A 20,747-nucleotide genomic window follows, 5' to 3' on the forward strand; every position below is an offset into this window, starting at 1 on the left:
ATGAGCTGGAGCTTTTTTTTCCCCCCTTTTAAAAAAAAAACCCAAAAAGCTATCCGGTTACCGCGAATGCAACGCTGACGCGAAGCGTCCGCCAGCAACTACTTTCCCCTCAACTTTCCTCAGCCTGCTCCGCGTCACCCTAACATCGGCGCTGGCGAGTAAAGCGTGACTGACGGGTCGCGCAGCCAATCGGCGGCCCCGTCGCCGCTAGCAACGTTCTAAATAGAACGCTGGCGGTGGGAGCCCGCCAATCGGCGCGGAGGGAGGGGCTTCGCAACCAGCAAGTTTGGCGGAGGTGGGCGCGAAAGTGCGCAGGCGCAAAGGAGTTGCCCTGGTGCTGGATTGGAAATAGGCTTAGAGGGGAAAAAAAAAATCCCAGTACAGAGAGAGAGAGGAAAAATGAGGGAAGAGCCTGCTGCAACCCCGACCTAGGAAAAGGTACCGAGTCTTCCTCACACCTAAGCAGCGGCTCAGCAAGAGCGAGCGGTAACATAGAGAGAGAAAGAGGCTGCTTTGAGTGCGGATCCCTCTGTGAGTGTGTGTGTGTGTAATTTTTTTTCTACTTAGGGTTAGGCTTGGTTGTGTATGGCTGGGCCTACATGGACTCCACCGCTTCAAAAATGAACTGAAGCCTGTTCCTCCTACTCTCAGCGTTGTTCCCTGTGCCTCAAAAGGTGTGACGAGAAACCCTGACGTGTCTGACAGACGCCACACTCTGATGCTCTGCAAGAAGAGACTTTTTGGGGAGTCTTTTTTTAGAAAAAACTAAATTTTAGTTGATTTTCGAAAGTTGCTTTGAAGTCCAGGGCAAACAGTCGCACGGTATATATATTTTAGTAGGTGTGGGAGCATTTGCACATCGGGTTGCACCAGGTTGGAGTACTGTATTTCGGGTGGTGGCTTTCTGTTTATTGGGTCAGGTTGTGAGGGGATGTAACATTACCACGAAACCACCAGATGAATGAATTAACTGCTCGATCCAACTAAAGGGACGAGATTAGTGCTTGGGAAATACAAGTCTGCTCTCATCGCACCTCTTCAATATTTAGTGTGTTTGGTAAGACGTTGGCTTAATTCAGTGGTTCTCATTGAAGCGAGTGGGCATTGTGGATGTAACGGCACGTATACAAGGGATTGAATTGGGTCATTGTGGACCAGTGGATGGTATACTCAATATTTAGGACTTCTCGTATTTAAACGTTTGTTTTCGTTTCTAGTTTCTCTCCCACCCACCGTTCTTTCCAATCAAAAACAAAATAATCGCTTCTTAGTACGTGATAGTGACATACATAACCGATGCTGCTGAAGCCTTGCAGTAGCTAATATCATGTTTGACCAGATCAAAGTTTGAGGAATTAAGTGCATTTTAGGTTCAAAGTTACTGGTATTTAACGCAGTGTTAGAAGCAAATGTGGATAAATCAAATTGATTTTTAATTTACCTGGACTCTTATTCTGCAATAGGTAAACAGTTTAAAGGGGGTTATTAATCCATACGTATATCGGCAGGTACTGTTTTTTTTCTAAGTTATCTATTCTATGACATTTTACTATCCAGCAAAAAATATGTTTGGTCGAGGATGGTCTTTGGAATGCTGCCTACCTACATGAGAACCACTGTTGTCATTGTTCAAGGACTAAATACCTAATCACCTTCCAGAATTTCTCTCCAGAATCTTTTTTTTCCAGAATTTTAAAGAATTGTATACAAGACAGCAATTATCAGAGCAGACATGTGTTTGGGCAGTCTTTTGGATACTATCCAGATATGTTCAGTGATGTGTGATAGTACATTTTGGCCATAACCAACAAATAAATTATGTAATAGTTGCACTCCCTGATTTATTTAAATGCACTCAAAAACGGCATTTTTTTAAAAGTTAATGCATATTTTAGAACACTAATTGAATTCTGGTTGTAGCCTAGTGCTGTTGCTAGAAATTTTATGTATAATCCTAGAAAGATAGAAGGTGTAGCTGTTTTTAATACTAGGGCAGATACGTGATACAAATGTATCTGAAAATGTATGTAAATGAGAGAGGGAGGCGGTGCATGGAAGGAGGATGAATATTACCAAATATAACTCAATAGGAAGCATGTTTCAGAGTTGCCTCTGCTGCAATGAAAAAGAACTGAAATGTTGCACTTTAATTTTCAAAAATCGGTTTGCAGTGAATATCTGAATTCTAGTTGAAACACTGCTTAAATGTGATATTTCTTTAACCAGCATATGAAGCTGGTGCCTTGTGGAATCATGAGCACCATTTTATCTTCCATTATGTCCAATTGAGGATGGACATTTCAGTTGAACATCTATATAGAAAGGATCTAAGCCATGTATATGTCTACTATAATATTTATGCTGTTGAATTTTTTTTTGTGCTGCTGTATGACCCTGGCATATTTAATGAATATTATATTCACAATGTATCCAAGATACAAAATCCACATCTTTGATTTGGCTCCAGGAACTGGTTGTGGGAACCTGAATAACCTCATATTTCCAGAATTTTGAAGCTCATAGAAGTTTTGGTGTATTTATAAAAGCTCCACCTCTTTAAGGCCTTACTATTTTGTGCACTTATCTCAAGTGAGTGGCCTTTTCTTGATCTTCGCCTGTGTAGTTCTTAACCAGGCTGCTTGGAGGTTCAGAAGTGTTTTTTTTCAACCGCCCCCACCCGACCTGCATTTTGCTGCACATTTCATCATTGGGCCATCTGTTCCAAGATGTAGTCTTAACTCTGCCATGTTTGGATTCTAATGCAAAATTATGCTGCGGCATGACTTCAGTTTAAAGCAGCTTGAAATTTCTGACCATTGATATGGCATATGGCTTCCCCCACTGATAGAGAACCCACTTTAGTTTTTAAGAACATGATTTTTTTTAATTTAGCTTGTAGATGGGCTTGTCAGTAGTCGAATCTATCCTAGTCTGGTGCCTACATTTGATAGGCTTTAGAATTAATTAGAGCAAATAATTTTGAAGCAGTAAGGCATTTTCAAATTTTTGACTCAAAATAATTTGCTCCTGTAGCTCTCCTTTTGGAGAGCAAAGGTTTGAGTGCTCACTCAAAATGGATTTTGTATTTATACAATAATGCCTACTAATTTATATTGTGGGTTTAAAAAAAAAACTACCCTGCTCTCAAGTTATGCCAATTGCTTCCAACAATGCAACTTTAGGAACCAAGGATCCTGCCAAAGTGATGTACATTCAGGAGGATAGCTAACCTAATATGGAGCACCTTGTGTTTTAGCAGAAAGTACTTGATGCGGGTGTAGACCAGGAAAGCATTCTAATGAGTTCTTTCCTGATGGTACCATTTGATAGTCTTGTAGCTAGAACATCACTAATCCTAAAAGGAAATAGGGAGACTAGGCCATAATATATTGGCGTGTTTTGTGTGTGCAAGAACTATAATGTGAAGGTGTCTTGGTCTTTTGAAGATGCATCTGTAGAAAGAGAATTTAACGCCATCCTTAACTGAATCATTTTACTTGGCAAAAGAAACAACATTGCAGAGAAATTGACTCTTTGAAATATGAAACTAACTTGATAATGCAACTTGGGCAGAATTTAGTTATGGGGAGCGATGGTGGGATGGTGAAGGAAGAGCAGTCGGATATTTACAATAGTTCAGCAGGTGCAAACCTTGTAATGTTGTGGATCTCAGGCATATTTCTGCAATGTCAAAAATTGTTACATCTACAAAATTCTTGCCTAGGCATTTTAATTTTACTGCCTCAAGTTTGGGCACAAAAATTCTTGATGGCACCTGAAAAATTGCATTGTGACGATCTGACTATTGATCAGATCCGCTGCACTAACAGTTTATATTGTGCAATCAAGTATCCTAATGTTCAAATTTCTGCATGGAATCAAAGGTTACAAACCCGTGACTGGTGACGGAGTTGCATCCAGTAAAAGCAGTATAATGGGCTGTGATTCACATTCTGTCTACCAGGAGAAAGCTCTGCAAATGCCTGGTAGACAGAATGTGTAGAACTGTGCTCACCGGACAGCTGTTTCTTTCTTTAATGTGAAAAAGTGGACCCTGCTATCTGCATTCTTGTAACATTAAAACGATTTACATAGAAACATAGAAAATAGGTGCAAGAGTAGGCCATTCGACCCTTCGAGCCTGCACCACCATTCAATATGATCATGGCTGATCATGCAACTTCAGTACCCCATTCCTGCATTCTCTCCATACCCCTTGATCCTTTTAGCCGTAAGGGCCACATCTAACTCCCTTTTGAATATATCAAACAAACTGGTCACAACAACTTTCTGTAGTAGACAATTCCACAGGTTCACAATTCTGAGTGAAGAAGTTTCTCCTCATCACAGTACTAAATGGCTTATTCCTTATTCTTAGACTGTGACCCCTGGTTCTGGACATAATTTAGTATTATGTTTGCAAAGTGCCCAGGAGATGCACACATTAAGCATAGCTCTACCACAAATTGGAGTTGTACCCTATCTGGTGTGAAGCCCAAGAGGTGTGAGTGAACCTTCTGGCATTGTTCCTGCTTTGTTTGTCCTTCGTGCACTCGAGAAATAGGGATCTAACTCCTGAGGTTTGCAGCCACTTTCATGTCAGTGTGCATTTAAAACTGCTTTTCATTGATGTGAAAATAGCAATCTAACTGATACAGTTTTGGTCTCCTTATTTAAGGAGGGATACACTTGCATTGGAGGCAGTTCAGAGAAGGTTCACTAGGTTGATTCCTGAGATGAAGGGGTTGATTTATGAAGAAAGGTTGAGCAGGTTGGGCCTATTCTCATTGGAGTTTAGAAAAATGAGAGGTGATTTTATTGAAACGTATAAGATACTGAGGGGACTCGACAAGGTAGATGCAGAGAAGATGTTTCCACTCGGGGAATCTAGAACTAGGGGGCATAGTTTCAGAATAAGGGGTCGCCCATTTTGAACTGAGATGGGGAGGAGTTTCTTCTCAGAGGGTCGTAAATCTGTGGAATTCTCTACCCCAGAGAGCTGTGGAGGCTGGGTCATTGAGTATATTTAAGGTGGAGATAGACAGATTTTTGAACAATAAGGGAATGAAGGGTTGTGGGGAGCGGGCAGGGAAGTGGAGCTGAGCCCATGATCAGATCAGCCGTGATCTTATTGAATGGCGGAGCAGACTCGAGGGGCCAAATGGCCTACTCCTGCTCCTATTTCTAGCCAGACAGTAGTAGGACGCCAGAAATGTTCTTGTGATCCTGGGCTAAGGAGGGAAAAGTCACCCAGGGATTCTGCTTCTGGTTGTTGAATGACTCCTCCTGGAATGTGCTTGTGCCTGAACATCAAATGAGGGCAGGATGTGATCATTGAAGTTTACAGCACAGAAGGTGGTTATCTCGGCCCATCGTGTCCGTGCCGGCCAACAAGAGGCTATCCAGCCTAATCCCACTTTCCAGCTCTATGTCTGTAACCCTGCAGGTTACGGCAATTCAAGTGCACATTCAAGTACTTTTTAAATGTGGTGAGGGTTTCTGCCTCTACCACCCTTTCAAGCAGTGAGTTCCAGACCCCCACAGCCCTCTGTGTGAAGAAATTTCCCCTCAAATCCCCTTTAAACCTTTTACCAATTACTTCAAAATTATGCCCCCTGGTTGTTGACCCCTCTGCTAAGGGAAATGGGCCCTTTCTATCCACTATATCTAGGCCCCTCATAATTTTATACACCTCAATGAGGTTTCCCCTCGGTCTCCTCTTTTCCAAGGAAATCAAATCCAGCCTATCTACTCTGTCCTCCATAGCTAAGATTCTCCAGTCCTGGCAACATCCTCATAAATCTCCTCTGCACCCCCTCCAGTGCAATCACATTCCTCCTGTAATGTGGTGACCAGAATTGCACGCAGTACTCCAGCTGTGGCCTAACCAGTGTTTTATACAGTTCAAGCATAACCCCCCTGCTCTTGTATTCTATGCCTCAGCTAATATAGGCAAGTATTCCGTATGCCTTCTTAATCACCTTATCTACCTGGCCTGCTACTTTTATCATCATCATCATCATCATCATCATCATCATAGGCAGTCCCTCGGAATCGAGGAAGACTTGCTTCCACTCTAAAAATGAGTTCTTAGGTGACTGAACAATCCAATACGAGAACCACAGTCCCTGTTACATGTGGGACTGATAGTCCTTGAGGGAAAGAATGGGTGAGACTGGTCTGCCGCACGCTCTTTCTGCTGCCTGCGCTTGATTTCTGCATACTCTCGGCGATGAGACTCGAGGTGCTCAGCGCCCTCCTGGATGCACTTCCTCCACTTGGGGCGGTCTTTGCCCAAGGACTCCCAGGTGTCGGTAGGGAGGGCTACTTTCAGGGATCTGTGGACATGCACTCTAAGGTCCCTTTGTTCCTCTACACTTCTCAGTGTCCTACCATGTAATGTGTATTCCTTTTTCTTGTTAGCCCTCCCCAAATGCATTACCTCACACTTCTCTGGATGTTCACCATGGTTGACTGACTTGTCCAAGTTCATTTGGTGCTGGGGAGAAGCTTGCACCAATAGATTCATATATTGAGGTAGAAAATGGGAGAAAGCTGGAGTGTTGTACAACACCAAGCATGCACATGTTCAGGAATTCTAGTGTTCTGAAAATGCAAAATGGGAAATATAATTTTGAAATTTTAATGGCAAGTATTTTATACTTACAGGAAATTTGGACATGAGCTATTAATTTTCAATTTGCCTTCTGTGCAGCTGAAAATATTGGAAGAATAAAATGCTTTGTGTTTCCTTATAATCAGCTCTTTACACATGTAGGAGTGTACCACAAGCTTCTGCAGAAAAAAGATTTCCTGAACAAAACAATTTTTTACTGTACTGGTCCTGTTCAGAGTACCGAAATACCCTGTGACTTTTTTTCCTCGAGCGTCACAATTTACTGTCTACGCAAAGTCTGCTGTGGGCCATACCAGTCATTTTCCATTACAGGGCTTCCAACAAACAAAAAAAGATAACAGGACCTATTGTACACCCAAGTAAATGCATAGTGTTAGTTTTTTTTTCCGGTCTGCTTAATTTGGGACCTTTACTTAACTTTCATTTGAGATGCAATTACCATTCCTCTTAATGTGCATTCGTCCTTCGAACAATACCCTGTTTTACGCCAATCTGTGAAATGTAAATCTGTCGTGATACGAGTCTTGAGCTTGTTATTCACCAGAATTGTGAAGCATTAGCAGAGCAATTCAATAACTAGAGAAAAGTGAGAATGCATTTGTCATATAGATGAAATCCTCCATCAGTCCTGATTCCTGAATGTTTGTTTTATAAATTCAATTTTCCATAAATGTTTTAACTCACTGTTTTTAAAAAAAAAAGTGATTTAATTGCCCTCCTTTAGATCATTCCAGTAGATGCTTGGGGCTGTTGTAATTGTTTGAGAGAATAAACTACTTGTATCTATGGTTCAGTAATTTCTCATGCAGCTAAACATTACTCTGGCATTTCTTTTACATCTGAAAAACTGTAATCCTCAACTCTGAGGAAGAGAGAGGTTGTGGCATTCTGGTAGAAACATATGTGCCCTTGATTCTGGAATCCTTCGCTCTATGGTTGATCATTGAGTGATAAGTGTGAATTATTAGTCAAGACCCCATTGCACCCTAATGCTATATCTTAAATTCCCAGCATTTGTCAATATTAAACACAAACATTTTCACAGTTATGATTTGGTTTAAAAGAAAGAGGCAAATAATGAAGTTGGAAGAGTAGAAAAACATGGCAATTATCTGTTACTGTTTATCCTACACACAGAGAATGCATTTGTCAAAGTAGAGGTCAAATCCTCCATCAGCCCTGATTCCTGAATGTTTTATAAATTCAGTTTTCCATGAATGTTTCAACTCGCTGTTAAAAGAAAAGATTTCTTTTTAATACTCTAATTTAGAGAAGTGAACTGGAACAAATTTTGATTTTAAATCTGAAGGCTGTTTTTCACTGCAGTTTATAGAATCCGAGGACTAGAATTTCCTAACAACCCACCAGCACCTGATTGCTGCCCAAAAGACTGCTAAGATTCCCAAGATTATCACCGGCGAAACCCGCCCCCCCCCCCCAAAATGTTTAAAAAATCCGTCCAGCGGAAAAAAAAGGCCCTTGCACCCTGATTCTTGGCAAAAAAGTGTAATTTAGGGTCGATCGGGCGGTCCTTAAAGAAAATGGGCAATAAATTTTAAAAATCACTAAAAATTTACCCTGAGGCTGCAGGTTGGGCCTAGGAGGAGAAAAATACTAAAACTATTTTTTCAAAAAACAGAACATAAAAAAAAATCATTAAAACATTCTCCATACCTTTTAACCTAAATCACCACATCATAATTTTAAAATAATGAGTAAAAAAAAAACAATTACTAACCATTTTCTTGCAGAGCTGCTCGCCTACCACCCAGCTCCACTGATTCTCGTGGGTGTTTTTTATATTTACCTACGGATCGCCGCTAAGCCAAATACCATCCAGGGCGATCTGAGGACGGTACACGCCGGCGGTCCGTTCCCCATCGGTACCTCGAAACCGCCGGCGTAACTCGGGTGTGGAATTTCTCGCTCACCTGGCTTTCGCCCACAATGGCCAATACCGCCCAGAAACCGGGCGGTAAGCCAATGGAAATTCTAGCCCTCAGAAACTTACAACACAGAAGGAGGCCATTCAGTCCATCGTACTGACTCTTAGAGCAGTTGTGCTTAGACCCACGGTCCCCGCTTTTAGTCCGTAACCCTGTAAGTTCCTTCTCCTCCTCAAGTACCTGCCCAACGCCCTTTTAAAATTATTTATGGAGTCGGCTTCCACCATCCTTTCAGATAGTGTTCCAGATCCCAACAACTCTTGAGTGAAACAATTCTCCTCATCTTCCCTCGAGCTTTTGCCAATGATCTTGAATCTATGACCTCTAGTTATTGACCCACTCGCCACAAGGAATAGTTTTTCTCTATCTACTCTATGAAAATCTCTCATCATCTTGCAATCTCTATTACGTCACTTCGTAACCTTCTCTGTTCCAATGAGAATAGTTCTAATTTTTCCAACCTCTCATAACTGAAGTCCCTCATCCCTGGTAAACCTCCTTTGTACCCTTTCTAAGGCCTTTACACCTTTCCTGAAGTGTGGTGCCCACAATACTTCAGCTGAGGTCGAACCAGTAATTTATAAAGCTCTAGCATGATCTCTTTGCTTTTATATTCTGTTCCGCTATTTATAAACCCAAGTAACCCATATGCTTTTTAACCACCTTTATTAACTTGCTGTTCCACCTTTAAGAATATGTGTACATGGGCACCAAGGGGTCTCTGCTCATCTGCACTTCTCAAATTGTACCATTTATAGTATATTGCCTTTCCATATTAGACCTCCCAAAGTGCATCACTTCTCAGCATTGAACTTCATCTGGCATGCTTCTGACCATTTCACCATTCTGTCTGTCATCCTGATGTCTGTAACTATCCTCCTCACAATCTTACTATCTTGTCGAGTTTTGTTTCAACTGCAAACTTTGTAATGCTGCTCCCTACACATGAGTCAAGGTTGTTGATTAAAATTGCAAAGTGTAATGGACCCAAAACTGACCCTTGGGGAACACCACTGCAAATGACCTCCCAGTTTGAAAAATCATCCATCCACGACCACCCTTCACTTCCTGACATTGAGCAAATTTTGTATCGGAGATCACTATTTTCCCCTTAATTCCATGGGATTCTATCTTCTTGATAAACCTTCTGTGTGGCACTTTCTCAAATGCCTTCTCAAAGTCCATATATACATCGACTGCATTACCTTGATCAACCTTCTCTGTTACCTCATCAAAGAATTCAATCAGGTTAGTCAGACACGATTTGCCTTTAACAAATCCATGCTAACTCTCCTTGATTAACCCATGCCTTTCCAAATGAGAGTTTATTTTATCCGTGATAATGGTTTCCAATAACTTCCCCACCACCGATGTTAGGCTGGCTGGCCTCAAGTTTCCTGATTTATTCCTCTCCCCCGTTCTTGAATAATGGTGTAACATTAGAAACCCTTCAATCTTCCTGCACCACACCTGTACAATGTTCCTATTCAGCTGCGTGGCTGTCTGGAGGTCCCATGCAGGCCGTTTGCTGGCTCTACAATGGAAAAACTGTGCATGTGTGGAAATTTGAATGGGCCATGCACCTAAAGAGAACATGACTCCTGTATCTTGAGGATTGAAACTTTGTAACCAATGCCTCTGCTATTTCTACTTTTGCTTCTTTCCACAACCAAGGATGCATTTCATCCGGACTGGTTTAGATAGACTGTGTGACGTAATTTAATACATTACAGTAAAATGAAATTAAGCCATTTCAACAGAAATAACCATTGATTGTTCCAGTGCCAAAACCATTCTGAACTGAAAACAAGGCTAGTAAAACCAGGCATTCTTCTTGAGCTACTGTTACTGCAAGCGAGAATGAATATTTGAGCAAGTTTACATGTTATAAAAGAATCCACACACCATTTGATTTTAAATTGCATTTTCATGCAATTCAGGTTGCCAATTAAATCACAATTTTATAAATGCTGCACTGTTATTTCAAGAGTTTGCATTATAAAATAAAGCTGTGTTAAATGGGGTTCTGCCGATGTGTCTACAGAAGATGTTCATTTGTAACTGGAATAGCTTGCCTCGTGAGTATTTTATGTTTTATTTGTGCTAAGAGGTAAGGAAGTTTCATTTTTAGATTTTTCTTCAGGAATATTATGAATGTACAGAGCACTTTGGCTATCACTGAAGCTTTCCCTTCTCCAGAGGTATTCTTTCAGCTGCTCTGCTAAAATTCTGTAAGTGAGCCTTTCGGCTGAACAATGTGGGCTAATACACCGTTGACAATACCATGACTTTGTTACAGAGTGAAAGAATATTTATAGCTCTGTGGCTGAATATTCAATTTTTTTCCAATGCTGATTCAAATTCAGAATTGAATTTTTGAGTATAGGAATAATGCTTTCAATAATGTATTTACAACATCTAATTTACTTGGAAATTTAGAACTCTATTTTAATCGAAATGTTAACCTGTTTGGAGTAGGAATATTAAGCCTTGTGTGTCGATGTGAAGTGATGGATGGGTAGAAAGTCAAATTAAAATTATTTTTTCTTTCCAAAGTGAAAGGTTGTTAGACTTTGATTTCTGTTGGCTAAACAACAAAGAAAGAATAGTTCCTTTCTGGACACTGAAACGGCAATTGTAAAAGACTTTTGATTTGCGAGCCTTGTATTGTAGAAAAAAATGATTTAGCCTTATAGGTTACCCTACTTGTATAATGTAATTTGTCACTGGCTGTCATTAATATGTGAATTGAAAAGATCTGCACATACACTTCCTTTATTTTCTTCATTACTACTGCCAGGACTTGTGGTTAAAACTAAGCTTCAATTTTGTTACAGAAATGCAAAAGTTGCAATATAAAGTATAACCACATTTATTTCTGTTTGATTCCCTCCTTTGCTAAAGCAGCTGATTTTATTTTAAAATCTTTCTCCCTCCTCTCCCCTGCCCCTCCCCCTGCCACTATTCAGTTTCTTTGGTCCCATTATACTATTCTCTTCCCCATATCCTGCCCTTCACATATGGAGAGGGGCAGAAGAGTGCAAATAATCTGTGGCTCAACTGAGGTTGAAAAGTTGTATGGACAATTGTGTCCACAAATTATTCCCTCTTTTCTAAATGGAATTTTCCGAGTGCATCTGAACTGCAGCATCTTTTGGCACAATGGCAGTATGTAGTGAACAGGATCAATTGTCATTTGACAAACTTGTGCAAACGTAGAAGGTCAAAGAAGTTCATTTCAAAATTATACATTGTGTATGTACTATAATGTGCTCATTTTCTTTGCAAAGGTGATCAGTTGCACACACTAACTTTTAGTCTGGAGACTGTGTTTTGGTTAGCACACACTTTCACCTTTGATAGCTGAGCCAAAATACAGCTTGGGCTAATGGGATGACCGTCTCTTTGTTGGCAGTACAGATCATCAAGGGCAGTTTCAATATAGTTTCAGCACAAAGCTCTCCCCTAATGGGCACTAAACTGTTGTGGCATATTTTTTACTCTGAGATTCTATGACTGGTTTAGGAAATGGAAGAATACTGCAGATCTGTCAACATCTGAAGAGAAATGGCAGATAGATACTCTGCATCAGTCCTCCTGAAGGTTCTACACCTAAAACGTGAATCTGTCTTTTCTCTTTTCAGATACTGACAGGTCTTGTGTCTCTCCAGCATTTGTATATTTTGAAAATGTTATGAAGAAATGGAAGTGTTTCACAGTTGTGGTAGGGATGCTGTTCTGAGCTGGGACTAAATAGGGAGACCTCTAATGTGTATCTGACGTGTTCTGTACGTGGCTTGGGAGTGTTTAGTACTGAAGTGCCAAGTTACTGAAGTGGTAAAGTTTCATTTTCCAGTGCAGAAATCACTCATCTTGATGAGTGGAAATTAAAATTCAGTATTATCCTTTGGTGTTTGTAATAATTGCCAGCAAAAAATAATTTGTGTTTTGTCACGCACTTTTGAAACCTTTCATTTTTGACTTAGTTTATAAACACTCGGCTGCGACTGAAACCTGCAGCTTTGCCCACATTGTCAGTCCAGTGCTATCTGGCCAATAACTTGCCCAACACAAAGGCCCCAAGTTTCCACATGATTTGCTCCTGATTTTTAGGAGCAACTGGTGGAGAACGGAGTATCTTATAAATCGCAATTCTCCACATTTAAGCTTTCTGCAGTTCTCGTCATGTAGAACAGTTTCACTTTTGAACAGAATTTTTTTTTCTAAAGGGGGCGTGTCCGGCCACTGACGCCTGATTTGAAAGTTTCCACAGTGAAAACGTACTCCAAACTAACTTAGAATGGAGCAAGTGAAGATTTTTGTAGGCCTGAAAAAACCTTGTCTACACATTAAAAAATCAGGCGCAGGTTACAAATTAGGCGTCCGGAACGAGGTGGGGGTGGGGGGGGCGGGGGGGGGAGGGAAGTCATTAAATTCTACAATAAATCCTTAGTTATACTTATACAAATATTATACAAATAATTCCAACCTGAATAAAAATTTATAAGCAAAGAAAAGATTAAATAAACCATGTTCCTACCTGTGTGAAAGTGCTTCAGACAGGGAGAAGGCTGCAGGAAGCCTCAAGTTGAGGCAGCCATTCCCGACGGCGGGGGGGCGGAGGCAGTGAGGGCCCGACCGACGGCAGCAGCCGTTCCCGACGGCAGGCGGGGGGGGAGGCAGTGAGGGCCCGACCGACGGCAGCAGCCGTTCCCGACGGCAGGCGGGGGGGGAGGCAGTGAGGGCCCGACCGACGGCAGCAGCCGTTCCCGACGGTGGGGGGGTGAGGCAGTGAGGGCCCGACCGACGGCAGCAGCCGTTCCTGACGGCAGGGGAGGGGAGGCAGTGAGGGCCCGACTGACGGCAGCAGCCATTCCCAACGGCAGCGGGGGGGGAGGCAGTGAGGGCTCGACCGACGGCAGCGGGGGGGAGGCAGGGAGAAGGCTGCAGGAAGCCTCAGAAGTTAAGGCAGCCATTCCCGACGGCAGGGGGGGGGTAGGCCCCCCTGCCGTCGGTCAGGCCCGTCGGGAAACGGCTGCCTCAACTTCTGAGGCTTCCTGCAGCCTTCTCACTACTGCAAGAAGCCTCAGTGCTGATCATGGAAGGGCAATGTGGTTTTATTAAAAAATGTTAAAAATTGAACAGCTACAAAGAACTACAAAAATGGCCGAGTGCCAATGTTTCCTTCACACTGCACGAACGCTCCAACGCGCACGCGCAGGGTTGCCGGCACGAAAAAAACTAATTTAAATGGTACCCGCCCCCTCCTACTTACAAAATCGGCGCGAGTGGTAGGCTCCGCCCCCTGGGCGCCACGCCAAGCTGATATCGAGCTGCAAAGCGCTCGAGAATAGCGCGTTTTTTTTCAGGTGCCGTTTTCGGCGTGAAAAACGGGCGCCCAGCGAGGAGAGGCACCTGTTTTGCCGCGTGTGGAAACTTGGGGCCAAAGTCTGTCAAACAGCTTGGAAACTTTCTGCTGGTACTGAATTATTTATAAATGTAGAAAAGGTTTATCTTGGACTTTTTTAATGCTTTCTTTAGAAATGGGACAGTCTTTAAAGTGGATAAAGGAGATTGCTATAGATTTCTGTCAAGCAATTTGCAGGACGGGACAGCATTAAAATTGATAAATTACACTGCACTGTAATGAAGATGGAAACAATGGCTTGTGTCTTTCCTGTAAAGTTGTTAAGACTTTGGGATTATGAACTAGAATTAAAATTTGCCACTATAATATCTTCCATGCAGAACCTCACAAAGAAAAAAAGACTTGTATTTATATATATTCAGGCTTGGGCTGATTAGTGGCAAGTAACATTCGTGCCAGGCAATGACTATATCCAACAATAGAATCTAACCACCACCCCATGACATTCAACGGCACTGCCATCACAGAAACCCCACCATCAACATCCAGAAACTTAACTGGACCAACCACATAAATATTGTGGCAACAAGAGCAGGTTTGAGGCTGGATATTCTGCAGCGAGTGTCTCTCCTCTTGACTCCCCAAAGCCTTTTCACCATCTGTAAGGCATAAGTCAGGAATGTGATGGAATACTCTCCACTTGTCTGGATGAGTGCAGCTCCAACAACACTCGAGAAGCTCGACACCATCCAGGACAAAGCAGCTCGCTTGATCGGTACCCCATCCACCACCTTAAACATTCACTCCTTCCACCACCGGCGTACCGTGGCTGCAGTGTGCATCATCTACAAGATGCACTGCAGCAATTTGCCAAGGGGTCTTTGACAGCATCTCCCAAACCCGTGACCTTCCACCTAGAAGGACGTGAGCAGCAAGCGCATGGGAACACAATCTCTTGCAAGTTCCCCTCCAAGTTACACACTAACCTGACTTGGAAATATAATGCCGTTCCTTAATCATCACTGAGTCAAAATCCCAGAACTCCCAAACAGCACTGTGGGAATACCTTCACCACACGGACTGCAGTAGTTCAAGAAGGTGGCTCACCACCACCACCACCACCTCAAGGGTAATAAATGCTGACCTTGCCAGCAACGCCCACATCCCAGGAATGGATATATATATTTTTTTTTTTAAAGCGCCTTTCACAACCTCAGGATGTCCCAAAGTGCTTCACAGCCATGAAGTACTTTTGAAGTGTAGTCACTGTTGTAATGTAGAAAATGTGGCAACCAATTTGCACACAGCAATATCCCAGAAACAATAATGTGATAATGACCAGATCATTGTTTTAATGATGGTGGCTGGGGATAAATATTGGCCAGGACACTGGGAATGTTCCCCTGCTCTTCTTCAAAATAGCATTATGCGATCTTTTACATCCACCTGATGAGTCAAGGCCCTGTCTGTCCTAACGTCTCATCCAAAAGATGGCCCCTCCGACAGTATGGCACTCCCTCAGTACTACACTGAAGTGTCAGCCTAGATTATTGTGCTCAAGTCTCTGGACTGGGACTTGCATCCACAACCTTCCGAGGTGAGGTGCTACCCACTGATCCCCGGCTGACACTGAGCCGCAGATGACATAATTACACTCAGTGGCTCCCGTGGTGCTTTACCATATAAATTCACTGATGTGTTGCTGAGCCATACAGATCAGGAAGATACAGGTTCAGCTCCTGATCACTGTTAAGTTAGTTGCTCTCAGCTAGGGCAGTAGTAGGCCTGCAAAAGCTGACTTCAGCGACTCTGTGGTAAGTAGGTGTAATGTATTTGCTTCATAGGTTCTTTGCTTAATAACAATGTGTTGCTATGAATTCTTAAGAACTAGTTTGTTAAACCTTTGCTAATAAACCATCACACTACACATTAGCAGTTCATCATAGAAACATAGAAAATAGGTGCAGGAGTAGGCCATTCGGCCCTTCAAGCCTGCACCGCCATTCAATGAGTTCATGGCTGAACAACCAGGCTCACAACCACATGCCTCATTGTGGATCCCCGAAACTCAACTAGCTGGGGTTTTATTGAGTCTTGTGAACATCACGTGACTGGCTAAGCCACTCGCAATTCAACAGCTCTGCAAACCTGTGAGTATACTCTCAGATATATACATTACAGTAGGAGAAATATTCTCCAGTGCTATGTCAGAACTCCTGCTGGAAGACGTGCATGTCTGGACAATGAGGAGAGATTGGGCTCAGTCCATGGTCTGCCGATGCTCACTGGAGAGACCCACATATGGAATGGTCACTTGGACAAAGGACTAGGGTGCTGGTCCATGCCATTGATACAGTACTTCAGGATGAGTCACTACTTCCAGCAGAGAAGGGAAGAGAAGAAAATATTAAATATATTCAACTGGGAAGGTTTTATGTATCGTCAAATTCATAGACATAATTAGTAATTCGCAGAAAAATAGCAAAATTCTTGCTTCTTAAATCAGATGTTTGTGAAAATGGTTCTATATTAAATGCCTAGTAGCGAATACATGGGAAATAATCCAGCAAGTGCTTCTGATGACCACCTCTGAAAGTGAACCTTAAACATGAGACTATCACTGTGAAATCACTCCATATCTGTTCATAGAAGTGGGGTTATCAGTCTTTATTTTTTGTTCTGCCAAAGGGTTATCAGTGTATCCCACATCCATGTTACCAATGTAATTAATGATTGTAATGTCATTATTGATGATGTATTGATAAAAAAATGTGCAGTGAGAACCTCAAATTCTGTTTCCATTACACATTAGTCCATTATGTTGAACATTATTTGCAGCTTGTACTTGCTGCTTTTTGTGACTTCATTTGCTCAACACCACATTTTGGAGAAGTTTTTATTTGTTCCTTCCTTAACCCTCCCTATACTATGCACATTTTTTGTCTGAATGGTTTTATGGGCAATCTACAAGCCTAGGCCATTGCGCCTCTTTTACTGACCATTAATAAAGCATGAGGGGGTTGATTTGTCCAGTGACTTTATTTTTCCTATTCCCTCCCTATGGGACGTGTTTTGGCTTTGTGCTTCTTAGACAGCCTGAATGAGATCTGCTATTCACCATTGTGCGGGGAATCCTAGGCATGTTTTTGTTCATGACATGGTATCAGAATCATAGACTGATACAGCACAGAAGGAAGCCATTCAGCCCACTGTGCCGGCTCTTTGGTAGAGCTATCCAGTTAATCCCACTCCCCTGCTCTTTCCCCATAGCTCTATCTTTTTCTCCCCTTCAAGTATTTATCCGGTTCCCTTTTAGAACGTTACTACTGAATCTACTTCCACCACTCTTTTTCAGGCAGTGCATTCCAGATCACAACAACTCTCTGTATTTATTTTTTTTAAGTTTTCCTTATGGCGCATATGGTTCTTTTGCTAATCACCTTAAATTTGTGTCCTCTGGCTTCCAACCCTTCTGCCACTGGAAACACTTTCTCTTTATTTAGTCTATCAAAGCCATTCATGATTTGGAATCTCCTCTTAACTTTCTTTGCTCAACAGCTCCAGTTTCTCCATGTAACTGAAGTCCCTCATCGTTGGTACCATTCTAGTAAATCTTTTCTGCACCCTCTCCAAGTCCTTGGCATCCTTAAAGTGTGGTGCTAGGATTGAACACAATACTCCAGCAGAAACATAGAAAATAGGTGCAGGAGTAGGCCCTTCGGCCCTTCACGCCTGCACCGCCATTCAACATGATCATGGCTGATCATACAACTTCAGTACCCCATTCCTGCTTTCTCTCCATACCCCTTGATCCCTTTAGCCGTAAGGGCCACAACTAACTCCCTTTTGAATATATCTAACGAACTGGCCTCAACAACTTTCTGTGGTAGAGAATTCCACAGGTTCACAATTCTGAGTGAAGAAGTTTCTCCTCATCTCGGTCTTAAATGGCTTACCCCTCATCCTTAGACTGTGACCTCTGGTTCCGGACTTCCCCAACATCGGGAACATTCTTCCTGCATCTAACCTGTTCAATTCTGTCAGAATTTTATATGTTTCTGAGATTCCCCCTCATTCATCTAAATTCCAGTGAATATAAGCCTAGTTGATCCAGTCTTTCTTATGTCTGTCCTGCCATCCCGGGAATCAGTCTGGTGAACCTTCGCTGCACTCCCTCAATAGCAAGAATGTCCTTCCTCAGATTAGGAGACCAAAACTGTACACAATATTCAAGGTGTGGCCCCACCAAGGCACCCTGTACAACTGCAGTAAGATCTCCCTGCTCCTACACTCACATCCTCTCGCTATGAATGCCAACATGCCATTTGCCGTCTTCACCGCCTGCTGTACCTGCATGCCAACTTTCAATGACTGATGTACCGTGACACCCAGGTCTCGTTGCTCCTCCCCTTTTACTAATCTGTCACCATTCAGATAATATTCTGCCTTCCTGTTTTTGCCACCAAAATGGATAACCTCACACTTATCCACATTATACTACATCTGCCATGCATTTGCCCACTCACCTAACCTGTCCAAGTCACCCTGCAGCCTCTTAGCATCCTCCTCGCAGCTCACACTGCCACCCAGCTTAGTATCATCTGCAAACTCGGAGATATAACATTCAATTTCTTTGTCTAAATCATTAATGTATATTGTAAATAGCTGTGGTCCCAGCACTGAACCTTGTGGCACCCCACTAGTCACTGCCTCCATTCTGAAAAGGACCCGTTTATTCCTACTCTGCTTCCTGTCTGCCAACCAGATCTCTATCCACGTCAATACATTACCCCCAATACCATGTGCTTTAATTTTGCACACCAATCTCTTGTGTGGGACCTTTGTCAAAAGTCTTTTGAAAGTTCAAATACACCAATTCCACTGGTTCTCCCTTGTCCACTCTACTAGTTACATCCTCAAAGAATTCTAGAAGATTTGTCAAGCATGATTTCCCTTTCATAAATCCATGCTGACTTGGACCGATCCTGTCACTGCTTTCCAGATGCCTATTACATCTTTAATAATTGATTCCAACATTTTTTTTTGTTGAGGCTTAATCCATGTTTTATAAAGGTTGAGCATAACTAACTTGCTTTTGTACTCTTTCTCTATTAAAAAAGCATATGAGATCCTTAGCTTTATTAACCGCCTTCTCAAAGATTTGTGTACATACACCCCCAAGTCTCTCTGTCCCTGTACCCACTTTAAAATTGTACCATTTAGTTCATATTACCTCTCCTACCAAAATGTTTCATTTCATACTTTTCTGTGTTAAATTTTATCTGCAATGTTTCTGCCCATTTTACTAGTCTGTCTAAGTCTCCCTGTTACTATCCTCACTGTTTACTTCAGTTCCGAGTTTCGTTTCACTGGCAAACTTTGAAGTTATGCTTTCGACTTGAATGTAGGAGTATGATTAAGAAATTTGCAGATGATACTAAAATCGGCTGTGTGGTAATGAAGAAAGCTGGAAGATATCAATGAATTGGTCAGGTGGGCAGAACAGTGGCAAATGGAATTCAATCCGGAGAAGTGTGAGGTAATGCATTTGGGGAGGGCTAACGAGGCAAGGAAATACACATTAAATGGTAGGACACTGAAAAGTGTAGAGGAACAAAGGGACCTTGAAGTGCATGTCCACAGATCCCTGAAGGGTTTAGGACAAGTAGATAAGGTGGTTAAGAAGGCATGCAGAATATTTGCCTTTATTTGCCGAGGCATAGAATACAAGGGCAGATAGGTTATGCTTGAACTGTATAAAACACTAGTTTGGACACAGCTTAGAGTACTGCATGCAGTTCTGGTCACCACATTACAGGAAAGATATGATTGCACTAGAGAGGGTACAGAGGAGATTTACGAAGATGTTGCCTTGACTGGAGAATTTTAGCTACGAGGAAAGATTGGATAAACTGGGTTTGTTTTCTTTGGAACAGAGGAGGCGGAGGAGAGACCTCATTGAGGTGTATAAAATTATGGAGGGGCCTAGATAGGTCCTTCCTATCCGCTCTATTTCCCTTGGCAGAGGGGTCAACGACCAGGGGCCTTAGATTTAAACTAATTGGTAGGAGCTTCAGAGGGGATTTGAGGGGAAACTTCTTCACCACCCAGAGGATGGTGGGGATCTGGAACTCACTGCCTGAGAGGGTGGTAGAGGTAGATACCCTCACTACATTTAAAAAGTACTTGGATATGCACTTGACGTGTTGTAACCTACAGAGCTACGGGCTAAGAGCTGGAAAGTGAGATTAGGCTGGATAGCACCTTGGCAGGCGCGGATACAGTGGCTGAAATGGCCTCCTTCAGTGCTGTAAATTTCTATGATTCTATGCCCTGTATACTCAAGTCCTGGTTATTAATATAAATCAAAGAGCAGTGGTCCTAATACTGACCGTGGGAGCACACTGTACACTTTCCTTCCACTCTGGAAAAACAACCGTTCACCACTACTCTCTGCTTTCTGTCCCTTAGCCAAATTTGGATCTGATCTGTGTTGCCACTGTCCCTTCAATCCCATGCTCTTTAATTTTTTTGAACAAGTCTGTTATGTGGTAATTAGTCAAATGCCTTTTGAAAGTCCATATACATATCAGCCGGACTACCCTCATCAGCCCTCTCCATTACTCCATCAAAGACCTCGATCAAGTTAGTCAAATGCCATTTGCCTTTCACAAACCCGTGCTGACTTTCATTTATTAGCCCATACTTTTCCAAATGCCAATTAATTTTGTGCAGGCTTATTGTATCTAAAAGTTTCCTACCACCGACGTTAGGCTGACTAGACATGTGTTCAGAA

General features: G+C 42.3%; 1 protein-coding gene across 4 annotated transcripts in view; it reads left to right on the forward strand.

The window, feature by feature from the left end:
* Positions 1 to 326: 326 nt before the first annotated feature.
* The window catches only part of LOC139228593 (casein kinase I), a 139,343-nt gene continuing 118,922 nt past the window's right edge, over positions 327 to 20,747 (forward strand). For all 4 annotated transcript variants that reach the window (XM_070859748.1, XM_070859750.1, XM_070859749.1 and 1 more), the window contains exon 1: positions 327 to 438. The gene's annotated coding sequence lies outside the window, so the exon portion shown is untranslated. The remainder of the gene's footprint in view (positions 439 to 20,747) is intronic.

This window comes from Pristiophorus japonicus, chromosome 18, assembly GCF_044704955.1.
Source record: "Pristiophorus japonicus isolate sPriJap1 chromosome 18, sPriJap1.hap1, whole genome shotgun sequence".
In the NCBI taxonomy this organism is placed as follows: domain Eukaryota; kingdom Metazoa; phylum Chordata; class Chondrichthyes; family Pristiophoridae; genus Pristiophorus; species Pristiophorus japonicus.